The sequence below is a fragment of the Oratosquilla oratoria genome, chromosome 28 (assembly GCF_046742065.1).
Source record: "Oratosquilla oratoria isolate Oo_2021 chromosome 28, ASM4674206v1, whole genome shotgun sequence".
Classification (NCBI taxonomy): Eukaryota; Metazoa; Arthropoda; class Malacostraca; order Stomatopoda; family Squillidae; genus Oratosquilla; species Oratosquilla oratoria.
In genome coordinates, this window is record NC_134804.1 from 42,237,122 (window position 1) to 42,263,901 (window position 26,780).

At 42.8% G+C, this 26,780-nt stretch overlaps 1 long non-coding RNA gene across 1 annotated transcript in view; it reads right to left on the reverse strand.

Annotated features, from left to right (window-relative positions):
• Positions 1-2,673: 2,673 nt before the first annotated feature.
• Positions 2,674-26,780, reverse strand: part of LOC143040341 (uncharacterized) — a 31,938-nt gene continuing 7,831 nt past the window's right edge. The window contains exon 2 of the long non-coding RNA XR_012967709.1: positions 2,674-8,101. This is a non-coding gene — a long non-coding RNA (uncharacterized LOC143040341). The remainder of the gene's footprint in view (positions 8,102-26,780) is intronic.

Consider the following 26,780-nt stretch of genomic DNA (forward strand, 5'->3'; position numbering starts at 1 on the left):
GTAAGTGATGAGGAACAGTGTGGGTTTAGGAGTGATAGGTGGTTGTGTGGATCAGCTTTTTGTGGTAAGGCAGATGTGTGACAAAGTTTTAGTGAAAAGGATGTTTGTTGGGCCTTTATGGATTTGGAAAAGGCTTATGACAGGATAGACAGGGAGACACTGGGAGGTTTTGTAGATATATGGGTGTTAGGGAAGATGTCCTCCCCCAGTCCTGGCCCCATCTGACGACCTTTGACCCACAAGGCCCCAAGGGAATCGCTCACACTGCCCAGCTGTGTGAGTCATGTGCAGCTTTGTGAATCAAACAAAGCTTCTTTGAGGAAACACACATGCAATTCACCAGCCCAAGATCAGACCCTGTTGGTCCCATGATGACTAACCTGCACTTCAGCCAGCTGTGTCAGGACAGAGAATGGTTCTTTGAGGAACACACATGCAGTACCAGCCCTACGTATTCCTCTTGGTGACAGCGGCTTGAGAATGTTTTGCGTCTGACTTTCCAGGCGTCAACTTTGACCTTGTGCCAGTTAAGAGCATGGATCATTACCTGACTTGGGTATATAAACTGGTTGGAATCACCATAGATTCAGATTGCTTTGGAGCATCATGCTGTGAGGCTAGCTCACTGTCTCTTTTGCATTCTCCTCCTCTCCCCGTCCCCTTTTTTCTTGCACTTAGAGCGAGACATATTACTATTGGTGCCCAACTTCAGTTTCTAAATAAATCCCATTTTCATTACCTGCGTTTGCCTTCCAGCCAGTCCTAACAATGGGATTGGGGGAAAGCTGTTAAGGGCAGTCAAGAGTTTTCATGAGAGTAATAAAGCCTGTGTCAGAATTGGAAATGGGGAGAGCAAGTGCTTTGAGGTAAAGGTGGGACTGAGTCAAGGATGTGTCATGTTGCCATGGCTGTTCAATGTGTAAATGGATGGGGTGGTACAAGAAGTAAATGCGAGGGTAATGGGTAGGGGACTGGAAATGGTCAAGAGAAAACTGAGAAGAATGGGAGGTTAGCCAGTTGTTGTTTACTGATGACAATGTGCTTGTGACAGGGTCATAGGGGGGGATTAAAGGAGTTAGTGATGGAGTTTGGGTATATGATAGGGGAAAGTTGAAGGTAAATGTGGGTCAAAGGTGATGAAATGTACAAGGGGACAGTATGACAACAAGTTAGAAGTAAGTCTTAAAGGAGAGATGCTAGTGGAAGTGGATAGTTTTGGGTATTTGTGGTCACATGTGGCAGGAAAGGGGACAGGGAGGGGGGGGGGGTCGCCGATTTAATGAAGCGGCCTTGCTGTGGATGTGCTGTGTCTTGCGACACTGCTTCTGACCCAGGGCAGTGGACAAGGTGCAGGGATGACCCGTCATCCAGGAGGGTGGAGGGGTGTGGAGTGTATTCAGGGATGGAATGGGTGGGAATGATTTTATGCCTTTTCCTTTTTGGTTACCTCCCTTGTAAGGGGGAAAAAGCCTTGGTATATATGTATGTATGTATTTTGGCTAAATGTTGAACAAAAACTGCTTCAGAAATGTTGACATAATTATAAATGCATACATACATATACCAAGGCTTTTTCCCCCTTACTAGGGAGGTAGCCAAAAAGGAAAAGGCATAAAATCATTCCCACCCATTTCATCCCTGAAAACACTCCACACCCCTCCACCCTCCCTCCCATCTTAGCACCTCCTAGATGACGGGTCATACCAGCATCCTGTCCACTGCCCTGGGTCAGAAGCAGTGTCGCAAGACACAGCACATCCACAGCAAGGCCGCTTCATTAAATCGGCGACCCCCCTCTCCGTCCCCCCATATAAAGGAGAGGACGGGGAGAAATCCCTTCGGGCTGCGTCAAAATTTTGCTCACACACACTACCTCACCCCCCATCCCCCCGTCCATTCCACCTCATGCATCACAACATCTTCCATATACAACCATTCTCCATTCACCCGTCTTCTGTCCTCTCCCGTCCTTCCTCAACAGACATTCCCCTCTTCCCCAAAGCCCCCTTCACCCCATCCATCCATCTCATCCTAGGATGTCCCCTCATGTTCACTCCCTCCACATCTGCCTTCCATACCTCTTTTACTAGTCTTTCTTCACTCATTCTTTCCATGTGTCCAAACCATCCTAATACTCTTTCATCAACCCTATCTCCCAACTCCCTTTCCACCCCCGTTCTCCTCCTCACCTCCTCATTTCTCACTCTATCTAGCCTAGTAACCCCCATCATACTTCTCAGACACTTCATCTCAAACACATTCAAGCTCCTTCTCTCTTCCTCTCTTATGTTCCATGTTTCTGCTCCATACAGTGCTGTTGGCACAATTACTCCTTCATACAGTCTCCTCTTAGCATCCATTCCCAAATTTCTATTCCTCATTACACTTTTTAATCCACCTAGGCATTTACTCGCTTCTCTCAATCTACATTCTACTTCCACCTTTACTCCACCTTTTCCTGCCACATTTGCACCCAATTAGCATAAATTCATCTTACCTAACATTGTTATTGTTATTGTATTTTTCTTCATGAACCTCCATACTGATCACTTGTACATACTTGATATTGGGTATACTATTAAATGTTGTAGGACTGCCAAGATCAAATAAGTGAATATACCTGTATATGTATACACCATTGATGATACAAAGGAGACAAATGAAACGAAGAGAGACATACATATAAAAATATTTATTTCCAGAGTATTGGCATCTTTCCTTTACGAAGATTTCTTCGCTGTCAACATATAAACAGCCACGCCTGAACTGCTGGGGACATTCCAATGTCACACTTTCCACACATCAAGTTGGGAATCTTCCTATGTCCCCATATGCACATTAAAACAGCAGAGTATTCCGCACTGCATCTCATCTTGCATACATTCTGTTTGAAATTCCTACGTGGTCACTCGTTGTGTTCAACTTAAAACATGTATCAAACCATCCTGCTGAAGGACAATGTTAATAATCCCTCATAAGCTGCCCCTTACACATAGCTGAACACCTTGTACCTTTTATTTGCAAGAATACCTCTTAATGTCACACACCTTAAAATGCAGTTGAGAGCATTGCTTGCTTCGTACGTTATATACAGTTGACTGGAATCCCTTTGTCAACCGTATGTAGTCAGCTAGGAACTGGTTCTTATGTAGAGACAGCATGTGCGGTTCTCCTCAAATACTGCATGTTCAGTCAGCTTTACGTCTTGGTTAGTGTGGCAAATCTTTGCTTTGGTATGACTTGTCTGCACAAATTCAAACCACTGTTTGAACCTTTGCTGATGTCCACCAGCCTACAAGTCCCATAATTTTTTTTTTTTGAATTTGTGAAAATAGTCATTTCCTACGTAAAAACAAAACACGAGTGATAGAAAGATAACGATGCCTATATACAAAATAGGGGATGTCACTCTCTTCCAGCATCTATACAGATTTTGAACTTTAATGAGTAGTTTCTTCACTAGTAGCTAGCTCTAAAGTCTCCGGTCGGTCTGTTGAGGAATGCTTACAGCATTTGACTGTAAGCAGTCCTGTAATGCTGTAGGTGTGTTTGTGTATTTTATGTGTATTCATGTGTGTATGTGTTTACCTAACTGTATGTACCTAGTTGTGATATACAAGAAAGGAACTACAGTTGTGTATATGTGTGTGTGCGCACATTAACTTTGAAGGTAAGAACTGAAATCACATACACTAATGTATGTATTTGTTTCGTCTTTGAATACAATTCTGCTCATAATGGGTCTAAATACGAAAAAGACAAAAAAAAAATATATATATATATGGCTATCCTTGTGGGAGGGTGGAAAATTGAAAAGTAACAAAAAAAAGTTGACAAGTCGCTAACAATTAGGAATTAATTGCCTCGGGGCCACAGCTTGCAGATGGACTGTGATGTGCATTCCTGCATCGGATAACCATTTCGTATTTCAGCGGAAACCTAGGGCCAAATAATATATGAGGCATTAAACCAAATTAGCAAACTTGATATGGAGGTATAACCTATATATTTGGTAATTAAGGTTGATTGATAACGGATTCCGTCAAAAGGTATCTGGCCTTTGTGTAATCTTGGGATCTTACTACAGTACTGAGTCTCCATGCCTCTGCGTAAGCTGACCTCACATTTCCACCAACCCAAAATGCATTAATGATATTGGATGAGAGAGAATAGAACTGTTCTGATATCTTGGAATAAGAAGTTATACACACTAGAAAATCCATTATGACTAAATTTTTGACCCTGTAAGCTTACCTTAATTCAGGTCGCTCTGAGGTACATTAAGGTCAGTCAGTCTGTCATGAGCCTTTTTGCACAAAACACCGATGGCTTCAAAATTCACACTGTGTAGTCATACTAGGCATTTCTTGCCGAGATGTTCACAGTGGATTATGCTGTTCTGTAGTCTTTGGTTTAGATCTCATTCACAGCACAGTAAGTCCTATAGATACTGCAACTGTTACAGTTGCAATAATTGTGTCTTTATATGCGGTGGCTACAGGATAGGCCTGGGAAAAGTTGCTTAAGTTCGTAAAATCTTTCTGGAAGGTACTCGTTCCTGATAAACATGGGAAACATATACAAATACACTGAATGATAGATTATTTTGAGCTACCCTGTAGTTTTGTGGTTCCAGTGCTTCATAATGTCCACTCTTCCGTTTCTGTGTATTACAAACCCCAATCACCACTTTTCAATGCCTCAGATTCCTTAGGTAAAGATGGAACTTCTTGAGCAGGGTGATCAATCTCTTATTATTATGAGCACATTTGATTCAGACTCATATTCACTATTTTCTATAGTATTTCAGGCTTTTTGTGCCCTCGTTCAGTCTTTAAGCATAGAATGGGAATTTGAATTTTGACCAAAAATAAAGCCCTGTCTTGGTCAGGGGTATTCCTCTGGTGGAGTAATGACTGTTTTATTGCAGTCAATACATTAAGGGGACTTAAGCGACACCCTTACGGAATAAAATGATGTAACATTCTTTTACGATTGGACTCCAATCTCCTCTCTTCTTCCAGTGGTCCTCATTTCCTAATTTCTCTCCATCTTTATATATCTCTGTAGACTTCATGTTGCAGTATCTCTGTCATATCTTCTCAAACCACCAAAGCTTCCTTAACTCTTTCTATCCATCTTTTTCTAGGTTTATCCACCCACTGGTCTTCTACCTTCTGGCCGCATATGAAGTGCAGCCCAGGGCAGTCTCCCATCCTCCATCCTACACATATCCACTCAGGGTAAAATACTGGCCACTTTTATCCACTATTCCTCCTTTACCTTCGGCACAATATTGCCTCAAAGGATAGAGGTGCAGACTACTGACAAAATGCAATAGTTGTTGAGGATCAACTACTGGCTACCTGGTCAGTTGTGAGTTCAAGTCTTGGTGGTGGTAGAAGTCCTTGAGTCACTACATTCTGCTTCATTCTTTTCTCCCATGGAGGAAGTATTTTCCACAGATACTCTGTTAAGCTGTGATCACACTGGTCACATCATCACAAACCATTTCCTATTTTCCTAACTCTTAAGAACATAAGAACATAAGAAATAAAGGAGACTGCAAAAGACCATAAGGCCTACACTAGGCAGCTCCGTATCCATCACCACCTGTCATCCCCATCCATAAAGTTGTCTAATCGTTTTTTATGTTCTTATGTTCTTTCTTATTTGCCTAACTCTTGAGAGCTCAAGCATTGCATTTTTCAAATTCCTGCTAGCCATTATGACCAAATAAAGAACTGTGATTTGTATCCTATCAATAAAAGTGTTGAAGTGTCCTGAGCCTAAGAATGTATTGTTTGATAACTTTGTGTGTATATGTTACAAATTAAGCCTGTTGAAATGTTTTGAGCCTAAACATGTTAGATCAATTATACATATACCACAAACAAGGGTTAGGATATTTTCTTGACATTTTTTTCATAGGAATAGTGTCAGAAATCTGAAACAATGGCATGCAGAAAGATATTGTACGTCTTTACACGGAAATTGAGAAGGTCAGATGCCATGACATCTGTACAGGGATTATCATAAAACGAAACTCAAGTAGACTCATGTTCAAAAATGGCATGAAAATATAAAAAAAAATTCATCAACCTTCCTATCTTTTATCCAAACTCTTTTCTTCGTCTTATTTCTATTTTCACTTGATCGCCTGGAAACCTGTGCAGCCCAGTTACAATAACTTTGTCCAAAATCCATTATGGCATTTTACACATTTGGATTTTATTTTCCTGGTGATGTGCCCATCTATATGTCGGAAACAGAGCCGAGTTGCAACAACTGGCCATAAGTTCCCACTCCCAGCGTCATTTGCCAGACTCAGGATCCGAAGCAACCTCAGTGATATACATTTAAATAACTGTGAAAAGGATTTCCGTGAGTTGTAATTCAATTCTGAGTGAAAGAACGGAGTAACGACACTTGAAGAGAGGAGCTTAACCCATTTAAGGCTCGGAGATCCCCGTCAACTGAATACCTTCATTATAGTGACCATTGGGCTTTACTTGGGTAGTTGAAAGTAGTGTTTAGTACACCTAAACTTTGTATAACATACATGGTTAAGTATTTTGGGGGTGGGGGTAAGATGTTGAAAAGAAAAGTGAAAGGAAAAAGTCCTTCTCACTACAGTTGTCATTCAAGCACGGATAAATGTAATCAGGGGAATTCTCATTTCCATGATGTCCTCATAAAAAGATATAGGTTTCACAAAGTCTGAGGCAAAATGGAACATTCTTAATCATGTCCTTATTTTCAGTCAAATCATAATGTGATAACAATGCTTGTATCTTCATCACGACAACAGATTATTGATGGTGGTTTCTTCATCACGACAACACATTTGATGGTGGTTTCTTTATCACGACAATGCATTAACAATAGTGGTAGCTTCATCATAACGTTGAATTAATGTAGATGGTAGTTTCACGACAATGCATTAATGATGATAATATCATCATGACAACTCATTCGCAGACCAACACTTGTGTGTCTTTTAATATTGTGGTCTGGTTATGAATATTTTACCTCGGATGTGGCCGTTATTCTTGAAACGTGTTCATCCAACACAGCCTCGCTTAAACTCATCTACAGGTAGTTCTTAACTTATGTGAATTTATTCTATGTGAATTTGGTTTACATTTTATGTGAATTATGCCAATTGTTTGAATTAACATGAGTTAGGTCTAGAGTTTTATGTAGTGGATACCATCTGCCCTCACCCCATTTAATTTATCAATTTATTTACACTATGTCTCTGGGTCCTTATATATTGCATAAATTAAGAACTACCTGTATAGTTTTAACATCACAAAGACTTCGGTGCCATGTGGTCGTTTATAGTAGTTAAGTCACTTCTTAACAAGGTAAGACAATTTACAGATTTCGTCGTGACAGCATCAGACTTTGTCATGAAGAAGGTATTACCAATTAATGATGACCTGGTTCTTATTGGGGATGCACCTATCATCAAACTATATAAAGTTATCTGTCAAGTGCCATAACAAACTCTGAAACGTATCACCAGTTAGAAAGGTTAATATTTCTCGAAAAGAATTTCTTTTTGTTATTTGTTCTTCAGAGCTTCATAAACTTCAGGTCACAGGTAAGAGGCGGGGCATGTTCATATGCACGATGTGATTACACCAAACTCTAATTATACAACGGGAGGAGTGGCACTCGCGTGGCACAAAGAGTACTTCATGACACTTCATGGCACTTAACCATCAGTCACTCGAACCTGTGGAAAGCCAATGTGCCTATTACCTCGTCTTTTCTTCTCAGTCTCTGGAGTAGAAGAGTCTGTCACACTTCTGGAGCTCTTGTATACTCCTAGGGGTTCAAGGGCTTGAAGAAACACACATACACTCACACACACACACACACACACACACATACAGTACAAATATACATGCGTGTGCGTGCACTCGCAGCTCGCAATTAGCTTAGATTGACATGGCCGCCCCGAGAGTTGAAGTGGTCGAGAAGATGTGGGAGAGAAAGAGGACGATGGTGATGATGATGCAATACTGCATCGGGAGGCCAGATGAAGCGCGGCTAGTCAGTCCTCCCTGTTGCACAGCCGCTTGGTGGTCACCTGGAAAAAACAAGAGGTGTTACATTGGTAAACTCAATACAAGGAATGATTTTAAGACACACACACACACACACGCACAAATTGGATAAGGCAACAGTGTGTGCAAACACCATACAAGAATTTAAGAACAAACTAGGTGCTGAAAGATACGAAGATGGGTCACTACGAGCATAGCTCCCTTCCCGTCTATTACAACTAGGTAAATACACACACACGCATAAATCTAATAAGGACAATAGAAATAAAGAAACACGAATTGCAAAATATTTGAGAAACTAAATCCATAATTCTGCGGCATGACTCAAATGTGTATGAACAGATTGAATGTGTTTAGGTTAGGCCAGTATATGAAGGATGGAGTATGTCTGATAAAACAAAATTTAAATTTACATATGGATTAGAAAAAATGTTAATGATAAAAAGATAACAAGGGATTTTGTAAATTAAACCTCGATTAAGAATGAAGTTATGTTTGGTTAGGTTAACTTAGATTAAGGTTAAGTTAGATTTGGATATTAGGGTAAGATTAGATTAGGGCTAGGTTAGGTTACATTAAGTTAGGATAATTTAGGTTAATTTATATAAGGTTAAATTACATTAAATTAGGTGGTATTAAGTTGGGTTAATTTAGGATAGGTTAGCTTATGAGTTTAGGTTAGATTATGTTAAGATACATTAGGTTGTGTTAGGTTATGAGCATAGGTTAGGTTAACTTAGGTTAAATTAGGTCAGGTTAGGTTAAAGTGGTTAATTTAGGGGATAGGTCAGAATAGGTTTTAAGTTAGCTAAGGTTATGAGACTAGGTTAGGATAGATTAAGTTGGAGTAGATTAGGGTTGTGATGCTAGGTTAAGTTAGGTTAATTTGGGTATGTTAGGTTAAGTGAGGTTAGATTAGGTTATGAGCTCAGGTTAGTTTAAGTAGATCAGGTTAGGCTAGTTTATCTTTCATTAGGTTAAGTTATGTTGCAATAGGTTAGGTCAAGTTATGTTTGGCTATGTTAAGTTAGGTCAGGGTAGGTTAGGTTAACTTAGGTAAAGACCCAAACCTTGGGGCTGTTTAGAAAACTCATCTCAGACTCTCTTTTGCCTTGACTTTTCATAGGAATGTACCTCTCAGGGCTACAGAGAGTAGGATCCCTAGTCCCATCACTCCATCCATTCTGTGGAGGGAGTGACGACCAAGGATAGATGGGGTGAAAGGGGTTTAGAACAAAAGGGTAATGCCTGTTTTGCAAAGAAGGGAGAGGGCAGGAGATAGGGGCAAGTGGAGAACAGTTGTGTATAAATGATACTGTGATGAAAGGAAGAGTGAGAATGGGGAGGGGTTAAAAGTATGAATGAGATTTTGACGCGGCCCAATGGGATTTCTCCCCAACTTCTCTATGAGGGGACGGAGAAGGGGGGTGGGTCACTAATCAAGTGAAGCGGCCTTGCTGTGGATGTGCTGTGTCTTGCTGCATTGATTTTGACTCAGGGCTGTGGGCGGGATGCAGGGATGACCCGTCATCCATAAGGAGCTAGGATGAGAGGGAGAAAAGGGTGGTGGATGAGAGTGGAATGGATGGAAATGCCTTTGATTTGGCTACCTCCCTTATAAGGGGGAAAAAGTCCTTAGTAAATAGGTTAGATTAGGATTGGTAAGGTTAATCTTTTATTTTCCATGCTACCTTTCCTACAGGTTTTCTTAGGTTAGATTAGATAAGGTTAGTTTCAGTTGGGTTACTTTAGGTTAAGCTAGGTTACATTAGGTAAGATTAGGTTAAAATAGGTTAGGTAAGGTTAAGTTAGATTTGGTTAGGTTTGGTTGAAAGCATATGTGTTAAAATAGATAATGTTAGGATAGTTAAGAATAGGTTAGGTTAAATTAGGTTAGACAAAGTTAAGATAGGTAAGGAAAAGTTGTTAGGTTTGGTTAAGTTAGGTTAGATTGGGCTAGGTTAGGGTATGTTGGGTTATAAGCTTAGGTTTATATAAATTAGGTTAGATGACAGCAGCTATGTTAGGTTAGGCTGGGTTATGTTAGGGTTAAGGTAGGTTAGGTTATGAGCTTAGGTTAGGGAAGCTTTAGGTTTGATTAAGTTAGGTTAGGTAAAGTTAGCTTAGGTTAAGTTGGTTAGGATAGATTAGATTGTTTTTTTAGGTTAGGATAGGCTCAGTTGGCTTAGGTTAGTTTTTAATAGGTTGGCTTAGATTGGGTTAGATTAATTTAGGTTATGTATGGTTGAGCTTAGGCTTACATGGGTTAGGTTAGATCAGGGCAGCTTGATAAGATTCATGTAGGGTAGGTTGGGTTATGTTAGGCTAGGTTAGATTATTTTGGTTAAGTTAGGTTAGCTTATTCTGACTTAGGTTAAGTTAGGTTATGTTGTGTTATGAGCTTAGTTTTAAGTTAGATTAGATCTGGGCAGTTTGGTTAGGTTAACTTAGATTAGGTTGAGTTAGGTTATGGTAGGTTATATTGGGGTAAGTAGGTTAGGTTATACTAAGGTAAAGTTAGATTAAGTTGGGATAGGTTAGGTTAAGATTTTAGGTTAGATTAGGATAGACTAAACTAGCTTAGGTTTTGTTAAGTAAGCTTAGATTGGGTTCGGGTAATATAGGTTACTTTGGAACATGAGCTTAGTTTTATTTAGGTTTAGATTGTTGCAAGATGATTGAACGGGAGTAAATCCTTTAGATGTCTAGCGTGCACACGCACGCACGCATGTGGAGTGAGAGAGATCTCCGACATCTTCAGACAACTCTCAAGGGTCCCTCTATTGTGTTCGGACCTGTCTCCCAAGGGATCCTCCATTGTCATCGGACCTGACCGTGGTGAGAGGAGCCAGGCGCTTCGGACGACGCCCAAACACCTGGTAGAGCAATAGACATCGTCCAGCGCTACCAACCCACCAGATCAACATATATCAACACTTCATTGATCAGCATACATGCAACATTTCTTTTATGACTACTATCTTATGTAAATATATCCCATGCGTAGATACTGAGTGTGGCCAGACTCAGTCTATACATTGTACTTTCTAGATATAGAAAAGTGAATCGAAGGGTAACCGTGAATGATTTCAAATTGTACCTGAATTACGATACAGAACGTAAGCTTCACCACATTCTTGATGGGCAAATTACTTTAGCATGTTAAAGCCCTGATATGACGGGTCGTCGCGACGAGTTCAACGTGAACCTGACTTACGACATAGAATGTAAGTTCCACCACAGTCCTGGTGGGCAACCACTTCAGCAAATTAAAGTAATAAGGCGGTAGGCCACCAAGAGAGTTAAAAATGAACCCCTTGTAATTACAATTTAGATTGTAACCACCACAATCCTGTTTGGCATAGCACTTTAGCATGTAAAAGAAGTGAGGCGACGGGTCACCGTCACTGAGCTAAAAAAAAAAAAAAAAAAAAGTGATTTTCGATATAGAACATAAGATGCGTCGCGGTGGGCAAAGCACTCTAGCATGTTAAAGTATTGATAGGACGGGTCACCGTGACTGAGCTCAAAGTGAAGCTCAATTAGAACATGTAAGTTAAGCTGTAGTACGGTGACGGAGGGCAAACCAATTTAGCATGTTAACCCCTTCAATACGGTGCCGCATACGTAGGCGGAATGGGGAGCACGTGGATACGCGAGGCTGCCATATCGGCGTCTTGATTATATTTATTGTAGTTGCCCCTGCGTAATGACATTCTCTCTAAACCAGTGGTTCCCAAACTTTTTTCTGTCATTTCCCCCTGCACCCAGGTCAACTATCCAGATTTCCCCCTTCATGTGTAGCAGGGAAAGAGTAGTTGAAATACACTGTGACTATTTACTAATTTATTTTTCAAATGTACAAATATACTGATAAACAGGCATTCTCTCTCTCTCAGACATGAGAAAATCCATCAGAGATTTTTTTTAGTTAGTAGGTAGTTTAATTATTTCCCCCTGGTAGCTTCAAATTTCCCCCCAGGGGGAAATTTCCCCCAGTTTGGGAACCACTGCTCTAAACTGTCTTCATCACATTTTCTATGGTTATCAATATTCACGGGTGAAAGAGAGAACGATCGATATAAGCGGTGACTATACTTTATGATGCGAGTATTATTACGACACTCTCTCCCTCTGGAGTAAGTTTGGGCCAAATCGGTACGGGCGCCAACAGGCGGAAATGAGAGGGGAAAATTACACAAACACAAACAAATTTGGCTGGTCGCCACAACCTCGCCCTTGGGTCCAGGTTCCCCACGTCTACCTCGCTGTGCCCTGTGGACGACTCTCTCCCTCTGGAGTAAGTTTGGGCCAAATCGGAGACATGACGGTTTTTGTCCAAATCCGTGGGTTAACCCCTTTGGTAATTTTGAGGGTCATTTTGGCCACTTGTCCCGATTGGGTCACCACCTCAGCTACAGGTCGAGGGCCACCAGGGCTCTTGCGGATCGCACTTAGATACTGCTCAGGCTAAAAGTACGGGCGCCAACAGGCGGAAATGAGAGGGGAAAATTACACAAACACAAACAAATTTGGCTGGTCGCCACAACCACGCCCTTGGGTCCAGGTTCCCCACGTCTACCTCGCTGTGCCCTGTGGACGACTCTCTCCCTCTGGAGTAAGTTTGGGCCAAATCGGAGACATGACGGTTTTTGGCCAAATCCGTGGGTTAACCCCTTTGGTAATTTTGAGGGTCATTTTGGCCACTTGTCCCGATTGGGTCACCATCTCAGCTACAGGTCGAGGGCCACCAGGGCTCTTGCGGATCGCACTTAGATACTGCTCAGGCTAAAAGTACGGGCGCCAACAGGCGGAAATGAGAGGGGGAAATTACACAAACACAAACAAATTTGGCTGGTCGCCACAACCTCGCCCTTGGGTCCAGGTTCCCCACGTCTACCTCGCTGTGCCCTACGGATTTGGACAAAAACCGCCATGTCTCCGATTTGGCCCAAACTTACTCCAGAGGGAGAGAGTCGTCCACAGGGTACAGCGAGGTAGACATGGAGGACCTGGACCCAAGGGCAAGGTTGTGGTGGCCAGCCAAATTTTTTTGTGTTTATGTGATTTTCCCCTCTCATTTCCGCCTGTTGGCGCCCGAACTTTTAGCCTGAGAAGTATCTAAGTACGATTCGCAAGAGCCCTGGTGGCCCTCGACCTGTAGCTGAGGTGGTGACCCAATCGGGACAAGTGGCCAAAATGACCCTCAAAATTACCAAAGGGATTTGACCAAAAACCATCCGATTTGGCCCAAACTTACTCCAGAGGGAGAGAGTCGTCCACAGGGCACAGCGAGGTAGACGTGGGGAACCTGGACCCAAGGGCGAGGTTGTGGCGACCAGCCAAATTTGTTTGTGTTTGTGTAATTTTCCCCTCTCATTTCCGCCTGTTGGCGCCCGTACTTTTAGCCTGAGCAGTATCTAAGTGCGATCCGCAAGAGCCCTGGTGGCCCTCGACCTGTAGCTGAGGTGGTGACCCAATCGGGACAAGTGGCCAAAATGACCCTCAAAATTACCCACGGATTTGGCCAAAAACCGTCATGTCTCCGATTTGGCCCAAACTTACTCCAGAGGGAGAGAGTCGTCCACAGGGCACAGCGAGGTAGACGTGGGGAACCTGGACCCAAGGGCGAGGTTGTGGCGACCAGCCAAATTTGTTTGTGTTTGTGTAATTTTCCCCTCTCATTTCCGCCTGTTGGCGCCCGTACTTTTAGCCTGAGCAGTATCTAAGTGCGATCCGCAAGAGCCCTGGTGGCCCTCGACCTGTAGCTGAGGTGGTGACCCAATCGGGACAAGTGGCCAAAATGACCCTCAAAATTACCAAAGGGGTTAACCCACGGATTTGGACAAAAACCGTCATGTCTCCGATTTGGCCCAAACTTACTCCAGAGAGTGTCGTAATAATACTCGCATCATAAAGTATAGTCACCGCTTATATCGATCGTTCTCTCTTTCACCCGTGAATATTGATAACCATAGAAAATGTGATGAAGACAGTTTAGAGCAGTGGTTCCCAAACTGGGGGAAATTTCCCCCTGGGGGGAAATTTGAAGCTACCAGGGGGAAATAATTACACTACCTACTAACTAAAAAAAATCTCTGATGGATTTTCTCATGTCTGAGAGAGAGAATGCCTGTTTATCAGTATATTTGTACATTTGAAAAATAAATTAGTAAATAGTCACAGTGTATTTCAACTACTCTTTCCCTGCTACACATGAAGGGGGAAATCTGGATAGTTGACCTGGGTGCAGGGGGAAATGACAGAAAAAAGTTTGGGAACCACTGGTTTAGAGAGAATGTCATTACGCAGGGGCAACTACAATAAATATAATCAAGCCGCCGAAATGGCAGCCTCGCGTATCCACTTGCTCCTCATGCCGCCTACGTATGCGGCACTGTATGGAAGGGGTGAAGGTATTGATAGGACGGGTCACCGTGACTGAGCTCAAAGTGAAGCTCAATTAGAACATATAAGTTAAGCTGTAGTACGGTGACGGTGGGCAAACCACTTTAGCACGTTAAAGTATTGATAGGACGGGTCACCGTGACTGAGCTCAAAGTGAAGCTCAATTAGAACATATAAGTTAAGCTGTAGTACGGTGACGGTGGGCAAACCACTTTAGCATGTTAAAGTAGTGATAGGACGGGTCACCGTGACTGAGCTCAAAGTGAAGCTCAATTAGAACATATAAGTTAAGCTGTAGTACGGTGACGGTGGGCAAACCACTTTAGCATGTTAAAGTAGTGATAGGACGGGTCACCGTGACTGAGCTCAAAGTGAAGCTCAATTAGAACATATAAGTTAAGCTGTAGTACGGTGACGGTGGGCAAACCACTTTAGCATGTTAAAGTATTGATAGGACGGGTCACCGTGACTGAGCTCAAAATAATGCTGACTTACGGTATATGAGGTAAGCTGCAGCACGGTGACTGTGTGCAATGTACTTTAGCATGTAAAATTACTGACAGGACGGGTCACTGTGACTGAGCTCAAAATGAAGCTGACTTCAGAAACAAGGTAAGCTGCAGCACGGTTCCGGTGGACAAAGCACTTTAGCATTTTAAATCTCTAATAGGACGGGTCACTGTGACTGAGCTCAAAATGAAGCTGACTTTCGATATAGAAGGTAAGCTGCAGCACGGTGACTGTGTGCAATGTACTTTAGCATGTAAAAGTACTGACAGGACGGGTCACTGTGACTGAGCTCAAAATGAAGCTGACTTCAGAAACAAGGTAAGCTGCAGCACGGTTCCGGTGGACAAAGCACTTTAGCATTTTAAATCTCTAATAGGACGGGTCACTGTGACTGAGCTCAAAATGAAGCTGACTTTCGATATAGAAGGTAAGCTGCAGCACGGTGCCGGTGGCCAAAGCACTTTAGCATGCTAAAGTACTGATAGGACGGGTTACCGTGACTGAGCTCAAAATGAAGCTGATTTAAGATATAGGTAGGTAAGCTGCGGCACGATGTCGGTGGGCAACACTTTAGGATGCTAAAGTACTCATAAGACGGGTCACCGTGACTGAGCTCAAAATAAAGCTGACTTACAATATAGAAGGTAAGCTGCAGCACGGTGCCGGTGGCCAAAGCACTTGAGCATGTTTAAGTACTGGTAGGACGGATCACCGTGACTGAGGTCTCAATGAAGCTGACTTACGATATAGAAAGAAAGCTGTAGCACGGTGCCGGTGGGCAATGCACTTTAACATGTTAAAGTACTGATAGGACGGGTCACCGTGGCTGAGCTACAAATGAAGCTGACTTACGAGGTACAAGGTAGGCTTGCAGCACGGTCCTGGGTGGGGAAAGCACTTTAGGATGTTAATGTACGGATAGGACTGGTCACCGTGACTGAGCTCAAAATGAAGCTGACTTACGATATAGAAGGTAAACCGCTGCAAGGGGCCGGTGGCCAAAGCACTTTAGCATGCTGAAGTACTGATAGGACGGGTCACCGTGACTGAGCTCAAAATGAAGCTGACTTACGATATAGAAGGTAAGCTGTAGCACGGTGCCGGTGGCCAATGCACTTTAGCATGCTAAAGTAGTGGTAGGACGGGTCACCGTGACTGAGCTCAAAATGAAGCTGACTTACGATATAGAAGGTAAGCTGTAGCACGGTGCCGGTGGCCAAAGCACTTTAGCATGTTAAAGAATTGATAGGACGGGTCACCGTGACTGAGCTCAAAATAAAGCTGTCTTACGATAAAGAATGTAAGCTGCAGCACAGTGCCTGTGGGCAAAGCACTTTAGCATGCTGAAGTAGTGGTAGGACGGGTCACCGTGACTGAGCTCAAAATGAAGCTGTCTTACGATATAGAATGTAAGCTGCAGCACAGTGCCTGTGGGCAAAGCACTTTAGTATGCTGAAGTACTGATAGGACGGGTCACCGTGACTAAGCTCAAAATAAAGCTGATTTACGATATGGAAGGTAAGCTGCAGCACGGTCCCTTTGGTTCTAACACTTATGTAAATATATACCATGTATGGATACCGAGTGTCCAGACTCACTACATTCATTTCAATTTGTAGATATAGGAAAAAATTATATATATATATATATATATATATATATATATATATATATATATATATATATATGTATGTATATATATATTTAGTTGTGTAGTGGCAACTACCAACTTATCGTTGTAAATAGAATATGGCAACCCCCCAGAGTTTTGCTCGGAGGTTGCTCCATGTTTGTAAAATGGAGAATACTGAGACATTAAAAAGGAACGCAACTTCATCTCGTTTGTTTCACCAAACCTTCAATTTAGATCCCAACTGCAAATGTACAAGATTAGGGCAACTTGATTAGGTTAATCTAGGGTAGGTTGGGTTAGGTTAAGGTAGGTTAGGCTAGGTTAGATTATTTTGGTTAAGTTAGGTTAAGTTAGTTTAGATTATACAGTGTTAGGATCGGTTAAGTTATGTTATGTTGGGTTATCATCTTAGGTTTATTTAGGTTAGGTTAGATCAGGGCAGCTTGATTAAGTTTATGTTAGGTTAGGTTGGTTTATGTTAGGTTACGGTAGGTTAGGCTATGTTGTATTGGGGTAAGTAGGTTAGGTTAGGTTGTAAGGTTAGGTTAGGGTATATTAGGTTAGGTTAGGTTAGATTAAGTTAGGCTAGGTTAGTTAATGTTAGCATGGATTAGGTTAAGCGGTTAGGATAAGTAAGATTAGGTTATGTTTTGTTAGGTTAGGTTAGAATAGGGTAATTTGGCTTAGGTTAGGTTTTGTTAGGCTACGTTATGTTAGCCTAGGTTAGGATAGGTTATGTATGGTTAGGATAGGTTAGTTCATGTTAAGTTAGGTTAAATTAGGTTAAGGTAGGTTTATGTTATGTTAATTTGGGTTAAGTTAGGTTACGTTAGGTTAGGTGCTACGTCAGGTTTGGTTAAGTTAGGTTAAATTAGGTTAAAATTAGGTTTGTTAATTTTGGTTAAGTTAGGTTAAATTAGGCCTGTAGTCGAACAACATAGGTTAGGGTAAGGTAGGTTAGGCTACGTTAGGTTCGGTTAGGTTAAGTTAGGATAGGTTAGGTTAAGTTTGGTTAGGTTAAGTCAGGATAGGTTGGGTTATGTTGTGTTAGGTAAGGTTAGATTTGGTTGGGTCATGTTAGTTTAAGTTAGGAACTTAGGGTAAGTCAGGTTAAGTTAGGTTAGTTTAATTCAGTTTTTGTTAGGTTAGATTATGAGCTTATGATAGATTAGGTTATGAGGTTAGGTTAGATTATGAGGTTAGTTTAGGTAAGGTTAAGTTAAGTTAGGTTTGGCTAGGCTAGGTCAGATTAAATTTTAGGTATGGTTAAGTTCGGTTAGGTTCGATTAAATTAGGCTAGGTTAGTTCAAATTAGGTTAGATTAGGTTAGGTTTATGAGCTTAGGTCATGTTAGATTAGTTGACGTTAGTTTATATTAGGGTATGAGCTAAGGTCAAATTAGGTTCGATTAGGTTAGGTTAAGATAAATTAGGTTATGTTTTGTTAGATTAGGTTATGCTAGGTTAGGTATGATTATGAGCTTTTGTCCTACGACCTTATATCAGAGATTCGAAGTAAGGATGGCCGCTTTGAGATTGTTGGGCGCTACAAACCTGACAATTCAATTAAGATATACTTATTGTTAATGGGCCAGAACCCATGAAACTGGTGTAGTGTTCTGTACCCAACACGTATAATTACCCCTTCAGGATCCGTGATCGCAGAGTATGGGATAAACAATAGTCACTCCAGGGTCACCATCTGTAGTGTTCTGTAGCCAACACGTGTAATTACCCCTTCAGGACCCGTGATCGCAGAGTACGGGATAAACAATAGTCACTCCAGGGTCACCAAATGTAGTGGTTACTACAATTGTCCTAGTTAGAAACGGTAGATCAGTCATGGGATTGACTATAAATATCCTAGCTTCTTTAAGGAAGAGTACCAAGCTGTTTGCACCGAACACGGCAGTGTTCATCCCAAGGGTGCATAAGGGTAAATAAACCGCGGTGATCATTGCGATCTTACGGGTGCCTTCTAATAAGAACATACTTGCCGTCGGCGCAGAGTGTGGAAACACTCATTCCAAATGTGCCCAAGGGAACCATACCACGGTAAACTAAATGGTGTGTTCTGACTCCCCACTATGAAAAACTTCCCATACCTTGTCCCTACGACTCGTTCCAGGCTGACCGTTTCTAACTAACACGTTTGTAGTAACCACTACAATTGGTGACCCAGGAGTGACCTACCGTTTCTAACTAGGACGTTTGTAGTAACCACTACACTGGCTAAATGATTTATTTGCGGTGTATTTGCCACACATCATTTTGTCTATGATAGAGGAAAACTCTGTTCATAGAGAAATGATGACACTTTTATACTACCACTGTCCCTCCGTTATGCTGTCCTCCAACCCCTTGTTGGTGTCCTGTACTATTTCTCTGAGTATTCTTTTTCTGTGATGGGGGAATTCCCTGTGGTGGGGGAAAAGAATACTGCCACCAAGTATTCCCACTTGGATCGTAAGAGCCGAGAAGGGACGGGGATTGGGACTAGGCACCCTTCTCCTTGTAGCCCCACAGGGGAAATTCCTAAAAGAAAAAGAGAAGGCATAAGAGGGGCTGAAAGTTCTCGGACCAGCACCTTAAGGTTTGGATCTTTCAATGTGCATGAATGTGGTATAGATGAGAGTAAAAGGGAAAAGATAGGTAGTATGTTTAAGAAAAGAAAGATGGATGTGTGGGCATTGAATGAAACTAAGTTGAAAGGGAAGGGTGAGTGTAAGTTTGGGAGTGTAAGTGGGAGGTTATCAGGAGTGAAGAGAGGGCGAGGGAGGGAAGGGGTGGCTATTCTAGTAAGTGAAGAGATAGGTAAATGGGTGGTGGAGTGGAAGGAGGTTTCCTCAAGGATAATGTGGATGAAGGTGAAACTGGGGAAGGAGATGTGGGTCTTTGTAAGTGCATATGGGCCTGGCAGTGAGAAGAGTGTAGAAGAAAGGGAGGCCTTTTGGATAGATCTAAATGAGTGCATAGAGGATTTAGGAAGAAATGTCAATGTAATAGTACTGGGAGACCTTAATGCTAGGGTAGGAAATGGTCCAATCGATGGAGTGGTTGGGAAATGTGGAGTTCCAGGAAAGAATCGTAGTGGAGAGTTGATGGTGGAAATGTGTCTAGAAAGAGAGTTGATGATAGCAAATACAGTGTTTCGGAAGAAAGTCAAGCAAAAGTACACATGGGAGAGGGTGGTGGAGGGAAGGGTGGTAGATAGAGCGGAGAGGGGAGAGGGTGGGGGAATATCAGATCATTTTTTGGTGGAAGGTAAGTTGAGAGTGGAGGATAGATGGAGAAAGAGGAAAGGGACAAAAGGTAGGGAGGTTCTTAGAGTGAACTCTTTGAATGAAAAGGAAAAGGAGAAGGAGTACGGAAAGAAGCTGAAGGAGGAGTGGGAGGGAGTAAAGGGTAGAGTAGAGCTGGGTGTGGAGGAGGAATGGAGATGGTTCAAGGAGGGAGTCATAAAGTGTGCAAGGATGGTGTGTGGAACAAGAAGGACAGGGGGAAATAGAAGAAAGGGTAGTGAATGGTGGGATGAGGAAACAAAGAAGGTTGTAGAAGAGAAGAAGCGAGCTTTCACAGATTGGTTACAAAATAGGACGAGGGAGTCATATGAGAGGTACAAAGAAAAGAAAAGAGAAGTAAAGCAAAAGGTAAAGGTTGCAAAGAGGAGAGCAGATGTGAAATGGGGTAAGAGTTTGACAGAAAATTTTGAAAGTAATAAAAAGATGTTTTGGAAAGAAATTAAGAGAGGAAGAGGAGGCGAATCAAGTAGAGAAGAAAAGGTAAAAGGTGCAGATGGAGAGATGATAATAGAAGAGAAGGCAGTAAGGGGAAGATGGGCAGAATATTTTAGGGAGTTGCTAGATGTGAAGGAGGATAGGGAAGGAAAGATTGCTGCAGTGGGAAGTGCGAAGAAAATGAGAGTGGTGAATGAGGAGAATGGAGGAGAAATAAGGAAGGATGAGGTGAAGGCAGTTGTTAAGATGGTGAAAGCAGGTAAGGCACCTGGTCTGGATGGATGCCATGCGGAATGTCTGAAAAAGGGAGGTACAGTGATGGTGGACTGGTTGGTGAGGTTATTTAATGTTTGCTGGAGAGAGGGTAGAGTGCCGGAGGACTGGAGGAGTGCCTGTATAGTTCCTCTTTACAAGGGAAAAGGGGACAAGTGTGAATGTAGTAGTTTCAGAGGGATTAACTTGTTAAGTGTAGTTGAGAAGGCTTATGGGAGGATCTTGATTGAGAGGATTAGGAGAGGAACAGAAGGAGTAATTGGTGAGGAACAGTGTGGATTTAGGACAGGTAGAGGTTGTGTAGATCAGATCTTTGTGGTAAGACAGATATGTGAGAAAGCTATAGGAAAGGGGAAGGATGTTTTTTGGGCTTTTATGGATCTGGAAAAGGCTTATGATAGGGTAGACAGAAAGGCACTGTGGGATGTTATGCAGATATACGGGATGGGAGGAAAGCTTCTGGGAGCTGTCAAGAGTTTTTATGAGAGTAGTAGAGCTTGTGTCAGGATTGGAAATGGAGAGAGTGAGTGGTTCGAGGTAAAGGTGGGACTTCGTCAAGGATGCGTTATGTCACCCTGGCTGTTCAACTTATACATGGATTGGAGATGGTTAAAGAAAATGGAGAAAAGTGGGAGGTGAGCCAGCTGTTGTTTGCGGACGACACTGCGCTTGTGGCAGGATCGGAGGAGGGATTGAGGAAGTTGGTGGCAGAGTTTGGGAGAGTATGTGATAGAAGAAAGCTAAAGATAAATGTGGGTAAAAGTAAGGTGATGAGATGTACAAGGGGTGAAAGAGGCAGTAGACTGGAAGTGAGCATTAAGGGAGAGCGACTGGAGGAAGTGGATAGTTTTAGATACTTGGGTGCAAATGTGGCAGGGAAAGGTGGAGTGAAAGTGGAGGTAGAATGTAGATTGAGAAGCGAGTAAATGCCTTGGTGGATTAAAGAGTGTAATGAGGAATAGAAATTTGGGAATGGATGCTAAGAGGAGACTGTATGAAGGAGTGATTGTGCCAACAGCACTGTATGGGGCAGAAACATGGAACATAAGAGAAGAAGAGAGAAGGAGTTTGAATGTGTTTGAGATTAGGTGTCTGAGAAGTATGATGGGGGTTACTAGGCTAGATAGAGTGAGAAATGAGGAGGTGAGGAGGAGAACAGGGGTGGAAAAGGAGCTGGGAGATAGGGTTGATGAAAGAATATTAGGATGGTTTGGACACATGGAAAGAATGAGTGAAGAAAGACTAGTAAAAGAGGTGTGGAAAGCAGATGTGGAGGGAGTGAACATGAGGGGACGTCCTAGGATGTGGTGGATGGATGGGGTGAAGGGGGCTTTGGGGAAGAGGGGAATGTCTGTTGAGGAAGGACGGGAGAGGACAGAAGACAGGGGTGAATGGAGAATGGTTGTATATGGATGATGTTGTGACTGCATGAGGTGGAATGGGCGGGTATGTGTGAGCAAAATTTGACGCAGCCCGAAGGGATTTCTCCCCGTCCTCTCAATTTATGCAAAGGGGGACGGAGAGGGGGTCGCCGATTTAATGAAGCGGCCTTGCTGTGGATGTGCTGTGTCTTGCGACACTGCTTCTGACCCAGGCCAGTGGACAAGGTGCAGGGATGACCCGTCATTCAGGAGGTGCTAAGATAAGAGGGAGGGTGGAGGGGTGTGGAGTGTATTCAGGGATGGAATGGGTGGGAATGATTTTATGCCTTTCATTTTTGGCTACCCCCCTTGTAAGGGGAAAAACCTTGGTATATGTATGTATGTATTTGCAATACTTTGAAATTTATTCCAACCGTATATTTATTTTCTCCAATTTGACGTAACTGAACGCTATTGGACCCATTTTAAGACGACCCGAAGCTGTGATCTTTGGTGCTGTACAAACCGCAACAACCATGTGGCGTGGAGCCCACGTTGTCGCCCACAAGGCTAGACCTGACGCGCCTATGACAGTGCAACCCTGCTTGAGGGAACGGGGGTTTCCCACAAATCCTTTATAGAGTATAATATATTGTGTTGTTTGCGCGTGTGGTTGTGTAAAATGCAGTCTTCCATTATGTGTTGAATAGTATGGGGTGAAGTGTTACATCCTGGGCAGCTGTCCACAATGTGGTCAGTCGGAAGCTGGAGTCATGGTTATGTTGAACACATGACAAAATCCCCAACGGACAAAAGCCCAATCTGCATAAAAGACAAAACCCCAATAGGAAAATTGGGGGAGGGGGAGGACATAACCTAACCTAATCTAACCTACCGATTGGGGTTTTGTCCGTTTCCCAATTTCGAACTGATTTCGAATTCTTTCACCCAAAATTACTTCGACTTCTTGACTACGACTTTAACTCTAATTCCGATTCCACAGTCCTGACTAGGAGAAGGAAGAGGAAGAGGTGAGTTGTTAGTTGTCTTTCAAACAGCGAAAGAGGAAGAGAAAAAAAAAGAGAGAGAGTATTTGTTAGAAGGGGATGAAAGACATCAGCAGGCCATACCAAAAAAATAAACAAATAAAAAAGCAAATAAGGACAGACTACTGAGATGTTAAAAAACAGAGCTACCAACAAAGATGCGTCGATTCACTGAACACAAAGAAAACACACAACCTAGGTTGACAACATTAGAGAATTTAGAACAAAGTTTGATAAAGGGAGATAAAAGAGACGGGACCCCATGAGCATAGTTTCAGTCCTTTAAATCACAATAAGGTGAATTAGAGTGAGTATACGCACGCACACACGCTAACACACGCACTCGCGCACTCACGCACACGTGTACTCGTTATTAACCTTTAACATTACAGACAAACCCAACGAACCCACTACTCTGGGTAGAACGTATCTTTCACTCTATTCACGTCTTGAAACTTTATTCTTGCCTATCTGTTCTTAGCATCCGACCTAATTATGGACCAAAAGGTCTCCTGTCTGTATGCTCTTCGTTTGTAAACCTCTGACTACCCTTGATGCCTGAGTATCACTTGACCAAGTGCTTTGCTGAGCATGAGTGATGTAATGATAAGTGTGAGCGTCAGCTACCTTGAATGAGGATTGTACACGTTCCCCATGGAAAGACCTTATGATTATTGCAGTACAAATGTAGTACAAATACGAACTTTTGTACCACTGGTACACGGATGCATAGACACCCTTTCTAGAAGGTTACATAGATATGACGTGTGATCTAAATTGGACCTTGAAGAACGCAGACTTCTTCTCTCCTCCTGATGCGGTGTTCGGCAATCTTAACTTGTCAGTACCAATGGATAAACACACGCGCGCACGCACACACACACACACACACACACACACGGCTCGGTGGCGGATTGGTAAAGCACTGGCCTCACAAGCCAGAGAACCGGGGTTCGATTCCCCGGCCGGGCGGAGATAAGTTGGGTTTGTCTCTTTTCACGTGTAACCCCTGTTCACCTAGTAGTGAGTAGGTACGGGACGTTAGTCAAGGAGTTGTGACCTTGCTGTCCCGGTGTGTGGTGTGTGAGTGGTCTCAGACCTACCCAGAGATCGGCAAATAATGAGCTCTGAGCTCACTGTCGTAGGGTGGTGTCTGGCTGTCTCGACAGAGACTGCAGCAGATCCGAGGTGAATACACACACACACATACACACACGCGCACACACACACACACACACACACACACACACACACAGTGGTGGATATCTGGACTGGATGAGGAAACAGTGAGTGCAAAAACTATACAAGAATTTAAGAACAAACTTGATGCTGAAAGATACAAAGACGGGTCACTAGAAGCATAGCTCTCTTCCCGTAAAATACAACTAGGTTATTAGGTAAATACATGCACGCGCAGCGGTCTGAGCTTAATCCCCGCCTAGGGCTGTGTGTCAGTGTATTCACCTTCACCTTTGGTCTTTGGATCACGTGTTGGACTCGTGATCGACAGCTATTTCCCTCCCGGAAGAGAGCTCAGAGCTCGTATGACCGATCTATGGGTAATGATATGACCTTACACACACACACACACACAACTCCCCGCCCACGAGAGTCGGGGTAACGACCCGAAGCGCAGCGATACCGAAATAATTTCGGCCCTGGGCAGGATTAGAACCAGGTACTGCTGTACCTCCGTACTGGCAGTCCAGGACTCTATCAACCGCGCCACCGAGTCGTGTATGTGTGTGTGTGTGTGTGTGTAATGTCAGCATTACTCATTGATCGGGCAATATAAGAGCTATGAGATCTCATCAAGGAGGGTAGTAGCTATTGATCATGAGTCTAACATGTGATGCAAGATCATAGTAGTAAATCACACGCTGAGCTGTGGAATAAGTTTGAAGATAAAACAATCCAATAATATACCTACATCCACCCATCTACCCACATCCACACGCGCGTAGAGAAGACAATCCACAAGCGTAGTTCTTTTCCGTGCATTACATCTGGCTAAATACAAAAGGTATTTAAAATATGTAAATGAAAACAAACACACACACACACACAGTGTGTATATATATATACATACATATATATGTATATATATATATATATATATATATATGTGTGTGTGTGTGTGTGTGTGTGTGTGTGTGTGTGTGTGTGTGTGTATTCACCGTGGTCTTGGATCACGTGTTGGACTCGTGATCGACAGGTATTTCCCTCCCGTAAGAGAGCTCAGATCAATGGGTAATGCTGTGACTTACATGCACACACACACCCAACTCCCCGCCCACGAGAGTTGGAGTAACGACTCGAAGCGCAGCGATACTGAAATTATTTTAGCCCTGGGCAGGATTCGAACCTGGACCGCCGTAGTGACAGTCGGAGGCTGTACCAAACGCGCCACCGAGTCGTGTGTGTGTGTGTGTGTGTGTGTGTGTGTGTGTGTGTGTGTGTGTGTGTGTGTGTGTGTGGTGTCTAGCTATTGCCTGACAATGCTCTTCAGCTAAAGGATGGCATCGTCCCTGAGGTGTATCGAATCTAAGCCCCATGTCTACAGTCATCTCTTCAGGTGAACAAGATGGACGGACATTAGACCCCAAGTCACCCATCTCGCCATTTTCGATAACTGAAGAGGACAATGAGCTTAAACGAGACGAAAACGTCCAGAGAGCAAAAGGATTCAGGAGTTAGGGGTCGCGACGGTGGGGGGATGGGCCAAAGCCTCAAGGGTCTAATTAGACCTTGAGGCTCGGGTTGCACTATCCTACCACCTCTGCACAAGTGCCCGTATCACTGGAGACCTGACACTGTCACTAGCAGTGTGGTTAATAGGTACTTCAGCTTTAGGTTTAGCGGGCGCGTGGGAGCGGACGGGTGATATCTGAGACGTGAGGGGCGTAATGTAAGGTGGCGAGGTTGTAAATCCACAACCTCAGGCTGGACGGAGGTCTAGTGCATCTGGTGACCGACGACTTCGGCCCAGTGACGGAAATTCTCGAGGCTACGTCGGCTTTGTGAACTGATCATTTGGATCAAATGTCTTCACACATGAATAAGGCCCTGACTGATTAGTTTTATCTATATCTATATACCAAATGGCCTCTCTCTCATTATAAGGGAGGAAACTGGCCAAGATCCCTCACCCATTATACATCAATTCATCAATCAATTGTTTCCTTTTTATCTTACTTCCTTGTCGATGTGGGGCCATCTCTGTGAGCACATCCCACTGCCCAAATCAGAAGCAGTGCAGCAAGGCACAGTACATCCACAGCAAGACTTGACAGCATAAGCTGGTTAACTCCCACAGCTTCATTTACATGGTGACCCTCTCTCCTTATAAGGAGGATTTTGATTTCTGTATGTAGGTGTTCTATAAGGGTGTTTTTTATGTTTCCTGTCATTTTTCTGCATTCCATTCTACAGTTGTTTGTTCAATTTGCTGGAAGTGTATTCTAGGTGCATCTTGTGAACTATTTATAGATGATTATTAGAGTTTATTATTTTTTAGTCAAAAGTTGTTGCTACTGATGGTTTTTAATGCGTTTGTTTTCGTGTTAATTTTTGCTGTCAGGTCTTTGATACTTGTTTGTGGATTGAGTTTCATATGAATATAAAATGTTAATTCCAGAAAAATTTTGTTTTCTTTCTAGGGGAAGGATTTGGTCATCTAACTTTATCATAGGTTTTTATTATTATTATTATCATTATCATTATTATTGATATTAA